Source organism: Bufo bufo, chromosome 2 (assembly GCF_905171765.1).
Source record: "Bufo bufo chromosome 2, aBufBuf1.1, whole genome shotgun sequence".
Classification (NCBI taxonomy): Eukaryota; Metazoa; Chordata; class Amphibia; order Anura; family Bufonidae; genus Bufo; species Bufo bufo.
In genome coordinates this window covers 293225864-293244180 of record NC_053390.1, presented here as the reverse complement: position 1 = coordinate 293244180, position 18317 = coordinate 293225864, and the positions used below count along the sequence as shown (strand labels likewise).

Sequence of the window (18317 nt, the reverse complement as noted above, 5' to 3'; positions counted from 1 at the left end):
CTCCCCATGTAGTAGTTTTCCCCCACAAAGTAATTTGCCCCCACACTGCCCCCATTAAGTAATTTTCCCCCACACTGCCCCATTAAGTAATTTGCCCCCACACTGCGCCCATTAAGTATTTTTCCCCCACACTGCCCCCCATTAAGTAATTTTCCCCATGTAATCATTTGCCCCCACTGTCCCTGCAGTAATATGACATCCTCTGCCCCCTAAAGTTGGCACACACACAAAAAAAACAACTAAAGGCTAATACTTACCTGTGTCCGTGATACGGAGAAAAACGCGCCTACATCGAAGCCCTGCACCCCGACACAGGTGGGCGATGACGTCATCACACACACCTGCTCCAGGCTTTTACTTCCACATAGGCCTCAGGCCTACTAGGCCTGAAGCCTATGGCGGTGATAGGCGGTGGGGCAGGGAACTATGTGCTCCCGTGCCCCACCGCAGTATGTGGGCATTTGGGTTGGCGTTGGGCCCCCCAGCAATGCCGGGCCCAGGGCTGCCGCCACGAACGTCCCTATTATAATCCGTCACTGCTGGACATAATTACTCTGTGGGATCACATCTGGTCATAACTACTCTGAGGGGTCACATCTGGTCATAACTACTCTGAGGGGTCACATCTGGTCATAACTAGTCTGAGTAGGGTTGCCACCCGTACGGGAATGAACCGGACAGTCCGAGTTTGTAATCCTGTGCCCGGGTACTAGCGTTTCTCAGACCCGGGCACAGCGATCAGCTGGGAGTGATGCGATGCTAGCCCAGGGCGGCGCTGACTTCAGACACGCCCACCCTCCCTCCCTTCTGTTCGGGTTTGGCTTTAAGAAAAGGTGGCAACCCTAACTCTGAGGGATCGCATCTGGTCATAACTACTATGAAGGGGGCACATGTGGGAATAACTACTCTGAGGAGGCACATCTTGGCATATCTACTGTGAAGTAGGTGTGGCAAGGACGGAGACGGGGGAGTAACCAGTCTTTTAGAATGAAAAAAATTGTGCGCCGAAGTTAGGAGTGATACGTTACAGCCATTTCCAACTATTACATTACTGTAATCATCTATTTATTCTAAATTGTGACTTTATTAGCTGGCATCCACTCCCTGTTGGGCGATTTTGCAATTTGTTAATGGTTATACAGCTTTTAAGTGACTAAATCAATTGCTGGCAGTTGGTAATGGACTTGCCCTTATCTAAGATGGCGGCTAGAGCTACAATCTGCCTAATGAGCATGCACAGCAGATACAAGAGTACATGTAATCCATGTGATCATTTTCAGCAATGACTGTACTACATTTCTGGCATGCTCTGCAGGCTTACTGAGACAACACAGTTTAGAGCATTTTATATGCTGTTGCTGCTGGCTGTGTTTTCTTCTGATTGGTGAGTGGCCCTGTTCCTCAACCCCTACATAGATTGATCTTTAATGTTATGTATGCCACCTTGTAATATACAGAGCATATGTATAATATGAACAGAATTTTATGATGCTGTGCACTATTGTTTACTTTTATATATCATGTAATTTTAATACAGTTTAATTTAGGCAGTAAACACTTAGGGAGAGATTTATCAAGACTGGCAGTTCTGCACCTTTCTTGATTTCCTCTGTGTTGCCAGAGGATGTGCCTAATTTATTACAAGCTGCATGCCTCGTCATAAATTAAGTGAATCCTCCTGCAGCCCGCGCACCTAACCAGAAATCTGCGACATCTCAGAGCTGCTGTAGATTTCTGCCTTCATTTATTCCAGAAAACTGGCGTAAATGAAGATGAATTTGTTGCGGTGGCTGGTCACTCCCTCTTCCCCACCCTTGCCATACTACCTTTTAGAAAAGAGGTGAGGACAGCGAAAAAGGGGAGATGCGACAACTTTTTTTAAAAGCCACACCTGCGACTTTTTTACACCAATTATCAGGCGCACAGGGAATGACAACTCTCCCCCATAGACTTCAGAAATGTCAAGCTTGGTGAGCCCTTCACAGGATGATACTGGCACAGCAGGTGTAATTTTGTGACTTATATAATAGGGTTTGGCTAATCTAGATCATACAAGTGACTAAAGCATTGATCAGACTAGGGTTGTTGCGGGTATCGAAATATTGATACCCAATCGATATTTTTGTCCCGGTATCGATACGATAGCGGGATTTGACATTTAGTGATACTAGGCTGCCCTACTGCACAGCGCAGTATCAGAGAACATGGAGCGCACTGCTGTCAGCCTGCTCATGTTCCCTCAGCAGCACAGGGGATAAGAGGTCACTCTCTCCCTCCCCCTGTGCCGCCGCTGCCACCAATGAGGAGAGAGGGGCGGAGGAGGGGCGGGCGCACTGCGCCACCAATGATAGTAGAGGACCTTTCATGGGTCCAAACATTGTAAACTAACTATCAGAATATGTAGCACGGTGCCCAGGGATCTCACTGCACTTACTATTATTCCTGGGTGCCGCTCCGTTCGCATACTGTGGCCCCTAATACACTGCTCAAAAAAATAAAGGGAACACTTAAACAACACAATGTAACTCCAAGTCAATCACACTTCTGTGAAATCAAACTGTCCACTTAGGAAGCAACACTGAGTGACAATTAATTTCACATGCTGTTGTGCAAATGGGATAGACAACAGGTGGAAATTATAGGCAATTAGCAAGACACCCCCAATAAAGAAGTGGTTCTGCAGGTGGTGACCTGACCACTTCTCAGTTCCTATGCTTCCTGGCTAATGTTTCGGTCACTTTTGAATGCTGGCGGTGCTTTCACTCTAGTGGTAGCATGAGACGGAGTTTACAACCCACACAAGTGGCTCAGGTAGTGCAGCTTATCCAGGATGGCACATCAATGCGAGCTGTGGCAAGAAGGTTTGCTGTGTCTGTCAGCGTAGTGTCCAGAGCATGGAGGCGCTACCAGGAGACAGGCCAGTACATCAGGCGTCGTGGAGGAGGCCGTAGAAGGGCAACAACCCAGCAACAGGACCACTACCTCCGCCTTTGTGCAAGGAGGAACAGCAGGAGCACTGCCAGAGCCCTGCAAAATGACCTCCAGCAGGCCACAAATGTGCATGTGTCTGCTCAAACGGTCAGAAACAGACTCCATGAGGGTGATATGAGGGCCCGACGTCCACAGGTGGGGGTTGTGCTTACAGCCCAACACCGTGCAGGACGTTTGGCATTTGCAAGAAAACACCAAGATTGGCAAATTCGCCACTGGCGCCCTGTGCTCTTCACAGATGAAAGCAGGTTCACACTGAGCACATGTGACAGACGTGACAGAGTCTGGAGACGCCGTGGAGAACGTACATCCTCCAGCATGACCGGTTTGGCATTAGGTCAGTAATGGTGTGGGGTGGCATTTCTTTGGAGGGCCGCACAGCCCTCTATGTGCTCGCCAGAGGTAGCCTGACTGCCATTAGGTACCGAGATGAGATCCTCAGACCCCTTGTGAGACCATATGCTGGTGCGGTTAGCCCTGGGTTCCTCCTAATGCAAGACAATGCTAGCCCTCATGTGGCTGGAGTGTATCAGCAGTTCCTGCAAGATGAAGGCATTGATGCTATGGACTGGCCCGCCCGTTCCCCAGACCTGAATCCAATTGAGCACATCTGGGACATCACGTCTCGCTCTATCCACCAACGTCACGTTGCACCACAGACTGTCCAGGAGTTGGAAGATGCTTTAGTCCAGGTCTGGGAGGAGATCCCTCAGGAGACCGTCCGCCACCTTATCAGGAGCATGCACAGGCGTTGTAGGGAGGTCATACAGGCACGTGGAGGCCACACACACTACTGAGCCTCATTTTGACTTGTTTTACGGACATTACATCAAAGTTGGATCAGCCTGTAGTGTGTTTTTCCACTTTAATTTTGAGGGTGACTCCAAATCCAGACCTCCATGGGTTAAAAAATTTGATTTCCATTTATTTTTTTTGTGTGATTTTGTTGTCAGCACATTCAACTATGTAAAGAACAAAGTATTTCAGAAGAATATTTAATTAATTCAGATCTAGGATGTGTTATTTTTGTGTTCCCTTTATTTTTTTGAGCAGTGTATATTCTCCCGCTCTGTATGCTAATTGCTAGCATCGGAACAATGGGGAGGAGACTGCCCTTTATTTCAATGGGCGTTCCTTCTCCCTGGCTGTAGCGCTGTCCAATCGCAGCGCAGAGCGTCACAGCCAGGGAGAGGTTGAGGGTTTTTTCTCCCTGGCTGTGACGCTCTGCGCTTTGATTGGACAGCGCTACAGCCAGGGAGAAGGAACGCCCATTGAGAAAAAGGGCAGTCTCTTCCCCATTACTCCGATGCTAGCAATTAGCATACAGAGCAGGAGAATATACTGAGGGTCACAGCGGGCGAACGGAGCGGCACCCAGGAATAATAGTAAGTGCAGTGAGATCCCTGGGCGCCGCTCTACATATCCTGATAGTTAGCTTACAATGTTTGGACCCATGAAAAGTCCTCTTTAACCTTTAATACAGGAGGCGGGTGCCGGCAGCAGAATCGCATAGCCGGCACCCTGCCTCTGACAGGGAGTTGCGATCAGCAGCAGTTAACCCCTCAGGTGCGGCATCTGAGGGGTTAACTGCCGCTAATCTGCTGCCGGAACCCGCCTCCTGTATTAAAGGTTAATTATCATTGGTGGCACAGTGCGCACGCCCCCACCAGTATTAAAATCATTGGTGGCGCAGTGCACCCCCACCCCCTCAACCCCACCAGTATTAAAAACATTGGTGGCAGTGGCCACAGGATGCCCGCCCCTCCTCTTCATTGGTGGCAGTGGCAGCTTCTGATCGGAGCCCCAGCAGTGTAATACTGGGGCTCCGATCGGTTACCATGGCAGCCAGGACCAGGACTCTACTGAAGCCCTGGCTGCCATGGTAACCTCCCTGCTGCTGTGTGTACTATGCACAGGGCAGCAGGGAAAGTGTGAGATCCTATTCACCCTAATAGAGCTCTATTAGGGTGAATAGGACAAGGGAGGAAAAGATCCCAGGATCTAGCCCCTAAGGGGGCTAATAGTTATTAAATAAAAAGTAAAAGAAAAGAAAAGGTTTAAAAAAAACACCAAAATATTAAGTATAAATCAACCCCTTTCCCAATTTTACATATAAAATATATAAATAATAAATAAATCAACATATCACATATTGCCACGTCCGAAAAGTCCAAACTATTAAAATATAAAAAAAATCTCCTATGCGGTGAACACCGGAACAGAATTTTTTTTATAAAAATGCGCAATTCGCCATTTTTTTAAATGCAGAATGCACGTGGCTTTTTTGGTGTTTTTTTTCAGGTGGTATCGAGTATCGCAATACTTTTTTATGTTATCGGAATAGAATCTAAATTTTGGTATCACAACAACCCTAGATCAGACGCTGAATAAACTGTTATATTTAGTAACAGGTGACGTCTTCTTCAATATGATACTCCTTTTTCTTTTCATCAAGTTCAGACCACCATGCCTTTTCTCAGGCTTAAATCATCTCTGCTGCCCAGGTGTCTAACTCCTCTTAGTGTCACACACTATGCCCTGAATATAAAAGTAACATACTGTATATTGTCATGTTACATACTATATTATGTTCTATGAAAATAAATCACCACACACAGTGCCTTACAAAACAGAGCCACACACTGTCCTACCTGAAAATGGTGCCATAGACTGCCTATTACAAATAAAGCACCACACACTGTTCCTTTTAGAAACAGTTCCCTAAGCTGTGCCCTTTATGGATAGTGCCACCTACACCCTATACATCATGCCACATGCTTTGTACCCCCTGAACATAGTGCCAAGCACCCTGTGCTGCCTAGAGTGCCATATGCTCTGTGGCACCATAGTGTAAATATGCTCACCTCTCTCCAGTCCCACATTGTCCTACCTGTGTGAAGTTGGCACCCCATGTTTTTAAATTTCAAAAAGAAATACACCATTCGTTTGTGCTGCGTTTGTGCTGGTTTGTGCCGCAAAAATGAACGTTTGTGCCGGTTCGGTTCCTTAGATATTGCGCGATAGATTTTTATGAAGCCCCGCCCACTTTCCACCCCATGTTTTTAAATTTCAAAAAGAAATACACCATTAGTTTGTGGTGCGTTTGTGCTGGTTTGTGCTGCAAAAATAAATGTTTGCGCCGCTTTGGTTTCCGAGATATTGCACGCGTGATTTGCTGAAACCCCGCCCACTTTCCACCCCATGTTTTTACATTTCAAAAAGAAATACACTATTCGTTTGTGCTGCATTTGTGCTGGTTTGTGCTGCAAAAATAAACATTTGCGCCGCTTTGGTTTCCGAGATATTACGCGCGTGATTTGCTGAAACCCCGCCCACTTTCCACCCCATGTTCTTACATTTCAAAAGGAAATACACCATTCGTTTGTGCTGCGTTTGTGCTGCAAAAATTAACGTTTGCGCCGCTTTGGTTTCCGAGATATTGCACGCTTGATTTGCTGAAACCCCGCCCACTTTCCACCCCATGTTTTTAACCCTGACCCTAGACCCCCCAGGTGTGCTGCAGCTTGCGCCCCTCCCCCCCCACAACTTTTTTTGGGGCAGAAGCATATTATTTTATTTTTTTCTGCGTACGCTGACTGTGGCCGGGACTCTTAGCATCCGGCCACTGTTAGCGCATCGCACACCCTACTGCTGACCAACTTCGGACGGTTGATCAGTGAGTTCGAATTTTTTTGAAAAAAAATTCACATTTTTTTTTTTGTCTGTTAGGTTTAGGATAGGTTTGCGAACACCTGTCCCCCCCACACACACGCACACCAAATAAAGTTTATCACACGCACACACACACTTCCCTATGGCCCGCCGGACCACTTTGTGAATCTGATGTTGGAGCAGACGAACCTGTACGCCCAACAGTTTATTGCTCAACACCCGGGCTCCTTTTTGGCTATGCCCGGTGGCTGGACTCCCGTCTGTGCAGCCAAGATGAGGACGTTTTGGGGCCTCGTGCTGCATATGGGCCTAGTCAAGAAACCTAGTGTCAGGCATTACTGGAGTGGGGACGTCCTCTACCAGACCCCACTTTACAGTACGGCCATGACACGTACCCGGTTTGAGGCCATCCGGAAATGCCTGCATTATGCAGATAATGCAGTATGTCCCCCCAAGGTGATCCTGCCTATGACGGCCTGTACAAAATCAGGCCGGTCATCGATCATTTTGGGGCCAAATTTGTGCAGGCCTATGTACCTGGAAGGGAGGTCGCGGTTGATGAGTCTCTCATTGCTTTCAAGGGGAGACTCATTTTCCGCCAGTATGTTCCCTCTAAGCGGACGAGGTATGGCGTGAAGCTGTACAAACTTTGCGAGAGTACCTCAGGGTACACTTACAAGGTTCGTGTATATGAGGGGCGAGATTTCCGTATTCAACCCCCAGAATGTCCCCCCACTCTGGGTGTTAGCGGGAAACATGTATGGGACCTTATGACCCACTGCTAGATAAGGGTTACCACTTGTACGTGGATAACTTTTATACTAGTATCCCCTTGTTCCTGTCCCTCGCCGCCAGATCCTGGCAACACAGGGACATTCCTTCAGTTCTATGAGGCAGTCCTCAAGGACCTGATCTTTTCTGACCGGGAAAGAGCAGGCCGGAGTACCTCGGGAACTGGAGACGCCCGGATCGTCCCTGGCCAACACTTTCCAGGTGTGGTCCCCCATTTCCGGATGGCCTCAAACCGGGAGCGTGTCATGGCCGTACTGTAAAGTGGGGCCTGGTAGAGGACGTCCCCACTCCAGTAATGCCTGACACTAGGTTTCTTGACTAGGCCCATATGCAGCACGAGGCCCCAAAACATCCTCATCTTGGCTGCACAGACCGGAGTCCAGCCACCGGGCCTGGCCAAAAAGGAGCCCGGGTGTTGAGCGACGAACTGTTGGGCGTACAGGTTCGTCTGCTCCAACATCAGATTCACAAAGTGGTCACTGAAAAAAAGACTAAAGTAGTCGTATTCAGTGAAGCCCACTGTGGAAATCTGGATTCCTGGTTGGCCTACGAAAACAGGAATCACGGGCTCAAAACGCTCTGGGGTATACCAGACAAGTTCACCGGTAGGGGGCTCCGGTGGACTTAACTGGTGGGCCGGAAAACTAGTACGAGCCCCAGAGCTTCTCGTACTAGTGTGGGCCACAGGGTCCCTAGCATGGCGGCCCCCTGCTCCGCCTGGCGGTGTCTCCGCCGCCTTGGGGTCTCATCATCATCGCTAGACAAAAGGAAAGTGGGGTCATCCTCGTCCTCACTGGGGCTCTCGGACTCGGAGGCAAGCTGGGCGTAGCCGAGAACATCCGGCGGGCCATAGGGGAGTGTGTGTGTGCGTGATAAACTTTATTTGGTGTGCGTGTGTGTGGGGGAACGGGTGTTCACGAACTTATCCTAAACCTAACACAAAAAAAAAAAATTTAAAAAAAATTAAAAAAAATTCAAACTCGCTGATCAACCGTCCGAAGTTGATCAGCGGTGGGGTGTGCGATGCGCTAACAGTGGCCGGACGCTAACAGTGGCCGGACGCTAAGAGTCCCGGCCACAGTCAGCGTACGCAGAAAAAAATGAAATAATATGCTTGTGCCCCAAAAAAAGTTGTGGGGGGGGCGGGAGGGGGGCAAGCTGCAGCACACCTGGGGGGTCTAGGGTCAGGGTTAAAAACATGGGGTGGAAAGTGGGCGGGGTTTCAGCAAATCAAGCGTGCAATATCTCGGAAACCAAAGCGGCGCAAACGTTAATTTTTGCGGCACAAACGCAGCACAAACGAATGGTGTATTTATTTTTTAAATTTAAGAACATGGGGTGGAAAGTGGGAGGGGTTTCATCAAATCAACCGCGCAATATCTCAGAAACCAAAGCGGCGCAAACGTTAATTTTTGCAGCACAAACCAGCACAAACGCAGCACAAACGAATGGTGTATTTCTTTTAGAAATTTAAAAACATGGGGTGGAAAGTGGGCGGGGTTTCAGCAAATCAAGCGTGCAATATCTCGTAAACCAAAGCGGCCCAAACGGAAATTTTTGCAGCACAAACGCAGCACAAACGAATGGTGTATTTCTTTTTGAAATTTAAAAACATGGGGTGGAAAGTGGGCGGGGTTTCAGCAAATCAAGCGTGCAATATCTCGGAAACCAAAGCGGCGCAAACGTTAATTTTTGCGGCACAAACCAGCACAAACGCAGCACAAACGAATGGTGTATTTATTTTTGAAATGTAAAAACATGGGGTGGAAAGTGGGCGGGGCTTCATAAAATTCTAACGCCCAATATCTCAGGAACCGAACCGGCACAAACGTTCATTTTTGCGGCACAAACCAGCACAAACGAATGGTGTATTTCTTTTTGAAATTTAAGAAAATGGGGTGGAAAGTGGGCGGGGTTTCAGCAAATCAAGCACGCAATATCTCGGAAACCAAAGCGGCGCAAACGTTAATTTTTGCGGCACAAACGCAGCACAAACGAATGGTGTATTTCTTTTTGAAATTTAAAAACATGGGGTGGAAAGTGGGCGGGGCTTCATAAAAATCTAACGCGCAATATCTCAGGAACCGAACCGGCACAAACGTTCATTTTTGCGGCACAAACCAGCACAAACGCAGCACAAACGAATGGTGTATTTCTTTTTGAAATTTAAAAACATGGGGTTCCAACTTCACACAGGTCATTGTCCTCCAGCAATGCTGGCCTGGACTCTTCTGACCAGCTCTGCTTTCTTGGAATTTTGCAGGCAGCACAATGATGATGTCTTTATGCTGCCTTAATCACAAAAGTTATACCACACCAAACTAACAAGACCCCACATATAATCCAAATACATACTGTATTACATAGTATCAAATTAGACATACAATCTAATATATAGAGCTTAGTGTATATGTGTGTGTATGTCCGCTAAAGGAATTCCCACAGTCGCATTTACAATCACGAAATTTGGCACACAGGTACACCAGGTGTCCGGGAAGGTTTTAGACCAGGTCTCAGCTCTCTAGGATGTACCGTTCCTGAGATATTCCCAAAAAACGCATTAGCCAATAGAAGCTTGGTCACATGACCCTTATTAGCCAGGTTCGGCCGAACTTGAAAAAACTTGAAAAAAAAGTTTGGGTTCGGGACCCGTACTTGACCCGAACTTGACCCCAAACCCGAACCCCATTAAAGTCAATGGGGACCTGAATTTTTGGGCACTAAAATGGCTCTAAAATATGCAGTACGCAGCCCTGCAGGGTGAGCGAATGTGAGGTCACAGGGGTAGTTAACAAACCGAGGGTTGTTCTTGGTACTCACAGTTTTTATATACCCTGGGCAGGCGTACAGCAGTGATGGAGAGGCTGGCACATGGATCCTCTGGGGCACTCTCTGTGTATAGGGACCAGGCCAGGTGGTAGGTGAGGTGCCCTGGGTGTTGTGAGTTTAGTGTGCCTGTGGCAAGATCCCTTATAGTTCATGACGCCAACTATGTACAGTCTTCAGTTAGTTCCATATTTATAATGTTGAATACAGGCATGCTTCATACAAATGGCAGGCAAAGTCTTTGCAAGATACTCAGAGGGAATAACACTTACAGATCAGGCTGTATTTTCCTCAGATCCTGTCTGGCTTTCACCAAGGCCCGTATGCCCTATTGCTGGCTTTATCCTTGGGTAGGGGAACATTCCTCTGGTATATATCTTCTTGCTGTAAATATCCTTCTGCCCTTCAGCTTTCTATTCGGCTGGATAAAAGTGGCTCTGCTCTGTACTTTGTAAGGTGCTAGTTATCTTCAGGAGGGAACCTCTTCTCCTGGAAGCAAGCTAGGAGCCTGGGCTATCTAGCTGCATGTCAGAAGCTGCTTCCCAGCTATCTTCTGGTTAAAGTGCACACTGACTTCTGACCACACACACCTCTCTCTGGACTGGACCTGACTATATATACTAGGGGGTTCCCTAGCTCCCTCTACTGCCTAGGAGGAGGAACTACACCCCTAACAGGCCTGGTACACAGGAGATCACATGACATTATACATTACAATGCAATATAAAATACCATAACCATGTTCCACAGGAGGTGGAGAACAACGTGACCCAATTGACCCTTGTGTAGTGCCCACCCTTGCGTAGTGGGACACTACAAATAGTTCTGGAAAGGGCTAGAGGGCTGCAAAAGGCATCAAAATGTGCTTAAGAGCATGACAACTGTTCTGCAAACAAATGTGGATAGGGAAATGACTTAAAATAACATAAAATACAGAAAAATTAAAAATAACAATCTAGGAGTAGGAGGTTGAGGAGGCCGTGGATGGGTGGATGTGGCGGTGTAGGTGGAAGCGGCGGTGAAGGAGGAATAGGTAGCCAACACTGATTTGTGTTATTTTTTATTTTTAAATTGGGGTATCCCCCAAAATATTGGGAAATATAACAAAATAAAACAAAGAATAAGTGCACTTGAGTACAAGAATGGATGGTTGAGGCTAGTATAAATGTCTATTCTGCACAAGGTACGGACAAGTCCTGTGGGATCCATGCCTGGTTGATTTTAATAAATGTAAGCTTGTCCACATTGTCTGCGGTCTGTGATAATGCTCTCTGCCATGCTAAACACACGTTCACACTATACACTGGCTGCAGGGCAGGTCAGCACCTCCAAGGCTGACAAAGCTTTTCCACATTTTGGCCATGCTAACCCTGCCTTCTCAGGTGCTGGTGGTGCCCCAGCTGCGTTGCTGACCTCTTCCTCCTCCTCTGCCTTCGCCTTGTGCTTCCACTGTGCCCCCGCTGTCAGGTGGGAATGCTATCATCAGCGTGCGCTTGTAGTCGCGCAACTTCCGATCAGTAACAGATGTTTTCACTAAATTTTGTTCCCTGTCAGCAATGCAGAGCAGGGGTTCAATCACGGCAAAAGGGGGTTCATGTCACCCAGCAATAGAACAGAGGATTTTGAGAGATTTAGGCCCCTGTCAGCAATGCAGAGCAGGGGTTCATTCACGGCAAAAGGGGGTTCATGTCACCCAGCAATACAACAGAGGATTTTGAGAGATTTAGACCCCTGTCACCCAGGCACAGCAGGGGTTCATTCACGGCAAAAGGGGGTTCATGTCACCCAGCAATACAACAGAGGATTTTGAGAGATTTAGGCCCCTGTCACCCAGGCACAGCAGGGGTTCATTCACGGCAAAAGGGGGTTCATGTCGCCCAGCAATACAACAGAGGATTTTGAGAGATTTAGGCCCCGGTCACCCAGGCACAGCAGGGGTTCATTCATGGCAAAAGGGGATTCATGTCACCCAGCAATACAACAGAGGATTTTGAGAGATTTAGGCCCCTGTCACCCAGGCACAGCAGGGGTTCTGTAGTGTACGGGAGCTGTAATGCCCGTCACTACAGAAGGGTCACTTGTTGTGCTGTCGTTTCCCCTTATTTATGGGGAGGTTGGTATGAGTCATCTTCATAATGTAATGCTATGTACTTCCCTGTTACTGTGAAATTTGCATGTGCAGGCCTGCTAGGGGTGTCATTCCAGCTCTAAGTCACTAGAGGGAGCTAGGGAGCCCTAGGCCTGGTCCCTAAACACAGAGTGTGCCCCAGAGGACTTTTGTGCCAGCCTCTCCTTCACTGCTGTATGCCTGCCCAGGGGTTTCCATATATAGCTGTGAGTGACCCTCGCTTGCTATTGACCGTGACCTCACAATCGCATTACCCTGCAGGTCTGGCGTACCGCATAAATTGGCGTCACGAACAGGATTTACGGACATTCCTGCGCCATTGCGGATATAAAACTGTGTGCTGAAGATTGCCTTAAAGTGCCCAAGCCCTACCGTTTTATTCAAGATTGCTGGGCTAAAAGAACTGTCCTAAGTAGTGGTGTGGAATTGTGCTTTTTCTAGACTGTTTGCTGCTTGTTTAAGCCACCGCTTGCTGTCAGTGAATAGACAGCGTTTTGCTAAAGATGGCCGCTGAGCTTGCTTGAGTTTACTGCTGCGTCATCTTCATCCTGAATTGGTGGGAAAAGTTGGCGCCTTTTTGCTGAAAAGAGCGGGAAAAGGCTCAATGTCGGCGCCACCGCCCTGTCTGGACATTTGCATGTCTGCAGAAATGGACTCCGCCTCCCCCATACTGGAGTACCTGGGGGGCGGCCTCCCAGTGCAATGGGAGGATCTGTCTGAACTTATTGGTGCCGCCCTGTCGCTCTCAAGAGAAGGATCGAGCATGCTGAATAATGAAGATTTTTCTGACGGAATGACCTTACCTGCGAACAAGTTCCAGGAAGCCCTTGATGCCTTGCGAAAAGGAAGAAGTTCGGATCCGGCGCCGGAACATGCGGCGATCGTACCAGAGAGTTTGGGTCCCGTATCTGAGCCTGCTGCAACTGTGACGGATCCCTGCAGCGACGCAGCGCCCGAGAGACTGGAGGACCAGATTGCCAGATTGGAAGTCCACCTGCATGGCCTGCGCCAACTTGCTGCATCCTGAGCGGCACCTACGCCACCGGATAAAGAGGGTTCACCAAGGGACTCAGTTGCCCCTGAGTCAGAGGTAAGGGTACCTGTCCCTACCAGTCGGCCACCTTCTACTACCTCCGCTCCGTCTGTGCCCCCAAGACGGCCCTCTAACCCTGTGACTTGCTGCGCAGAGTCAGTCATTCCACAGCCCACCGGACCGCTTGCGGCGGCACCTAGGCAAGCACAACCTGCGATTGTCATCACCCCTAGGCCTATGGGGCCAATACCTACTAGGGGTCCCTTCATGTTGCAGCTGCCCCCTGACACTGTAATGTGGGCACATCCGCCTGTGGAGGATTACTACAGGCCTTATTTGCCAGCAGAGCCGGGTAATTATGTTATGCCTTTGTGAATCAGCCTGCTAGGCCTTTGATTTGTTTTGGCAAGGGATTATTTCCGAAAATTTAACCCTTCCAGGACAGGAGTCCTTTGTTTTGGTCCTTTGTTGCTGCTGCCAGTTTACCCACGGCTCAGTGGTAGTGGTCACCCACTGAAATAATAAAGTCAACAAAGCCATGTTTGTTTCCAGGACCTCCTGCCTGTTTCTACTATCACACACCAAGTTGTGCCTGTTCCTTTGTTGCACCTTTTACCCTCAACCCCCATTTCAGGTTGAAAGGGCTCTTTTATGTCAGCACCGTTTTTAAAGGGTAAGCAGGACTTGCCAGCAGGGCCGGCGTCATAACCCGGCATCCCCGGGCAAGTGCCGGGGCCCAATGCTCCTGGGGGGGCCCACTGAGCTGCTATGAGCACTTCCATCAATACAGATGGGAGCTCTCACTGCTGTCCTTTCACATACGCAGTACCCCTCTGGTGGGCCCTCTGAGCTGCAGGGACTCAGGACACGCCCCCTCTACACAGGACACACGCTGCCTGAGGAGAGAGACCGCACGGCTGGAGCTGGAGCAGAGAAGTGTGAACACAGTCTGTGAGTGAGTCTGCACTGTGACTGTCTCTTCTCTGTGGGACAGAAGGAAAGGGGGGGACACTGCTGCTTCATTCTATTTAGTTGTGTTACTGTTTTATTAAGCTGATTGCCTCCATGACACCTGCCCCCCCCCCATATCCTGTCCTATATCACCCTTATGGAGCCCCTGTGGTCTCCTTTCCTCCCTCATGTATCCAGGGCTCCTGTCCCACCCTCCTATCTCCTATTGCTGCCCTGCACAGACCTCCTGCCACTACTTGTATGAATCCCCCTCAGAGCCCCTTCAACCTACTTGCTGTGTCCACCCCTCCTGTCCATCCAGGGCCCCGGGCCCCTGTCTCACTCCTCTGCCTCTCATTATGGTGGCATCTGAACCGCATTCACCATAAAGACCTTCTAACATCACAGGGTCATGTGACTGTGCCCCCCACCCCGTACTGTGCCCCTTTATACCCTGCATTGTGCCCTCCTACCACACCCTGTGCAGTGCCCATAGTCATTCCCTGTACTGTGCCCTCTTATACCCTTTTATCCGGTCACTGTATGGTGGTTTTATCCTTGTATGGCGGTGTTATCACTATATGGCGGTGTTATCACTATATGGCGGTGGTATCCAATAACTGGATGGCCATAACTGTATCCCTTTCTGCCCACACCACTTTTTTTAGACCTGGCATGAGCGGGAAAAGATACAGATTGCGGTGTTAAGGACCTTTGCGCCACATCTGTGTCAGAAATACGCCTAATATAGACGTATTTCTATATAATAAATGACCCCCTAATCGTATGATTATTCGGGGGTAGGGCTAATATCTTTATATTATATAGATTCTAGTGTATTATACTGTTCCCTGTATTTCCCAGTAGAAAATGATCCTTGGGAAGCACAGTCCTCACCCCTGACCACCAGGACCAGGTAGCGCTCTGTCAGTACATGGCGGCCTCCCCTCTCCTCCACGCTGCTCCGCTGTGTACTGGGGCTTATTCTGACACTAGGGCTGGGCTCACATCACATTTTTGCCATCCATTTAATGCATACTGAAAATGTATGCGTTAACAGATGCCTCAGACTGATGCCGTACAGTGGCGTCCGTTCACCATACAGTTCCATGGTAGAAAAACATATACGTTAACGTATGCATTTTTTACTTGACTCTGCAGGATACAAAAACGTGGAGTGCTGCACATGTGTATACATCAAACCGATAGGAAAAACGTAATGTGAACACACATTGGGGGGGAGGGGGGCGTACTAAATTTCGCTGTGGGGCCCAGTCAGTTCTAGCTCCATCACTGCACATCTCCTTCTCTCCTCCAGGCCTGGCTCACTGCTGCAGCGGGCCGGAGGAGAGAAGGAGCGCAGGGAGCTGCGGTTAGTGAATGACAGGACCACCAGCTCCCCTGCAATGATAGGTATGTGAGGGGGCCACTGGGGGGTCATTCATCACACTGTGAGGGTCCCTTACACAGTATAATGACTCCCAGTGCCCCCCATTTAGTATAATGATCCCTATTGACCCTCCATTTAGCATAATGACCACCAGATCCCCCATTAAATATAATAACCCCTCGTGCCCCCTCCATACAGTATAACCCCCAGTGTGGGGGCGACTGGGGGTCATTATTCTGAATGGAGGGTCACTGTGGGGTCATTATACTGTGAGGGCCCTTTACATAGTATAATGACCCCCAGTGTCCCCCATTTAGTATAATGATCACCAATGACCCTCCATTCAGTATAATGACCCCCAGAGCCCCCTCCATACAGTATTCCCCCCGTGTGGGGGCTATTGGGGGTCATTCAGGGCCGGCTCTAGGTTCATGTGGGGAGCTGGGAGCTGCGGTTAGTGAATGACAGGACCACCAGCTCCCCTGCAATGATAGGTATGTGAGGGGGCCACTGGGGGGTCATTCATCACACTGTGAGGGTCCCTTACACAGTATAATGACTCCCAGTGCCCCCCATTTAGTATAATGATCCCCATTGACCCTCCATTTAGCATAATGACCACCAGAGCCCCCATTAAATATAATAACCCCTCGTGCCCCCTCCATACAGTATAACCCCCAGTGTGGGGGCGACTGGGGGTCATTATTCTGAATGGAGGGCCACTGTGGGGTCATTATACTGTGAGGGCCCTTTACATAGTATAATGACCCCCAGTGTCCCCCATTTAGTAATGATCACCAATGACCCTCCATTCAGTATAAATACCCCCAGAGCCCCCTCCATACAGTATTCCCCCAGTGTGGGGGCTACTGGGGGTCATTATTCTAAATGGGGGCGACTGGGGGTTATTATTCTGAATGCAGGGCCACAGGTGGTCATTATACAGTGGGGGGGGAATTGGGGGTTCATTATACTGTGTGAAGGGCCACTAGTAGTCATTATACTGTATAGGGGCCACTGGGGGTCATTATACCGTGTAGGAGCCACAGGGGGACATGTCAATGTAAAAAAATGCCTCATGGGGGCCCACTGGGATTTATCGCCCAAGGGCCCACATGAACCTGGAGCCGGCCCTGCTTGCCAGGATAACATGGCCCTGGTATTGTCAGAGTCCTGTATTGTCATTTTATATGTGAGCTGCTGACCGTATTTAGTAACAGGTTTTATTCAAGTCTATGTGCCCAGAGATGGACTTCCTATGTGTGAGCCTCTGAGATATTGCTTTTATTATGGACTTATTCATTGTCATGGACTATCCTGATTCCTTAACATCCGCTGTGCCAGGTCAGCGCCCCAGTTCCACTCACTATCCTGAGAGAAGAGAACGACGCCACTTGTCACCACACTTCACCTTTGCCAATTGGACCTGATATGAATGTATATGCAGATGAATTACGTATATGTATGCCTGCATGTGTCTTTTTCGATTTCAGGTGAGAATTCCAGTTGGGCGGGCCCTGATGGAGTACGAGGTCGTACTCAGCTTAAAGCAGCGGGGTATGTAGTGTACGGGAGCTGTAATGCCCGTCACTACAGAAGGGTCACTTGTTGTGCTGTCGTTTCCCCTTATTTATGGGGAGGTTGGTATGAGTCATCTTCATAATGTAATGCTATGTACTTCCCTGTTACTGTGAAATTTGCATGTGCAGGCCTGCTAGGGGTGTCATTCCAGCTCTAAGTCACTAGAGGGAGCTAGGGAGCCCTAGTTTATATAAAGCCCAGTCAGGGAAGGGAAAGTTAGTTTAGACCGTGTCTGAGAAAAGGCCAGGCCATGGGCCTGTGAGAGCAGAGCAGGCCTGGAGCCTGCAGACTAGGAGAGGGTATTGCAGTCCCTGTAACCGGGTTCCAGATCCAAGAAGAAGGTTCCCCTCCTGAGTCCATATTTGCAGAAGCAGGAACACCACGGTTAACCAGCCTGAGGACACTGAGAGCAGAGTCAAGTCTAGGAAAGCAAGAGGTACTAAAGACAGCAGAGGAGGTACTTGATATTTATAGACCCAAGGATATACGCCAGAGCTAGGGCATCGGGCCTTGGAGAATAGTTTCCATGTTCCAGGATCAGTCAGGAATAGAGTGCAAGCCGCCTGTACTACAAGTCCTGTGTTTAACCCTCTGAAATCACCTTGCTACATATGGCCTGCATTAAATGTACCAAAACTAACTGTCTTCAAAGGAACTGCGTTTCCAACTATGTCCGTGTATGACAACCACTGGAGAACAAGTAAAGCATAAGTTCGGTTTTATTATTACGTGGTTCCTCAGTTATTCCTGCTATCAGCAAACGGCGTGCCACTGTTCAATTGGCACTGGCGTCACGAACTTTAAAGGGACCTTGCGCCAGGCACATAAAACACCTGCAACATCCAGGGCACCTCATCCAACACCAGGCCTGGTCCCTAAACACAGAGTGTGCCCCAGAGGACTTTTGTGCCAGCCTCTCCTTCACTGCTGTATGCCTGCCCAGGGGTTTCCAT

General features: G+C 48.8%; 1 protein-coding gene across 1 annotated transcript in view; it reads left to right on the top strand.

The window, feature by feature from the left end:
• Positions 1–1329: 1329 nt before the first annotated feature.
• The window catches only part of PLA2G4C (phospholipase A2 group IVC), a 147194-nt gene continuing 130206 nt past the window's right edge, over positions 1330–18317 (top strand). The window contains exon 1 of the mRNA XM_040416763.1: positions 1330–1384. The gene's annotated coding sequence lies outside the window, so the exon portion shown is untranslated. The remainder of the gene's footprint in view (positions 1385–18317) is intronic.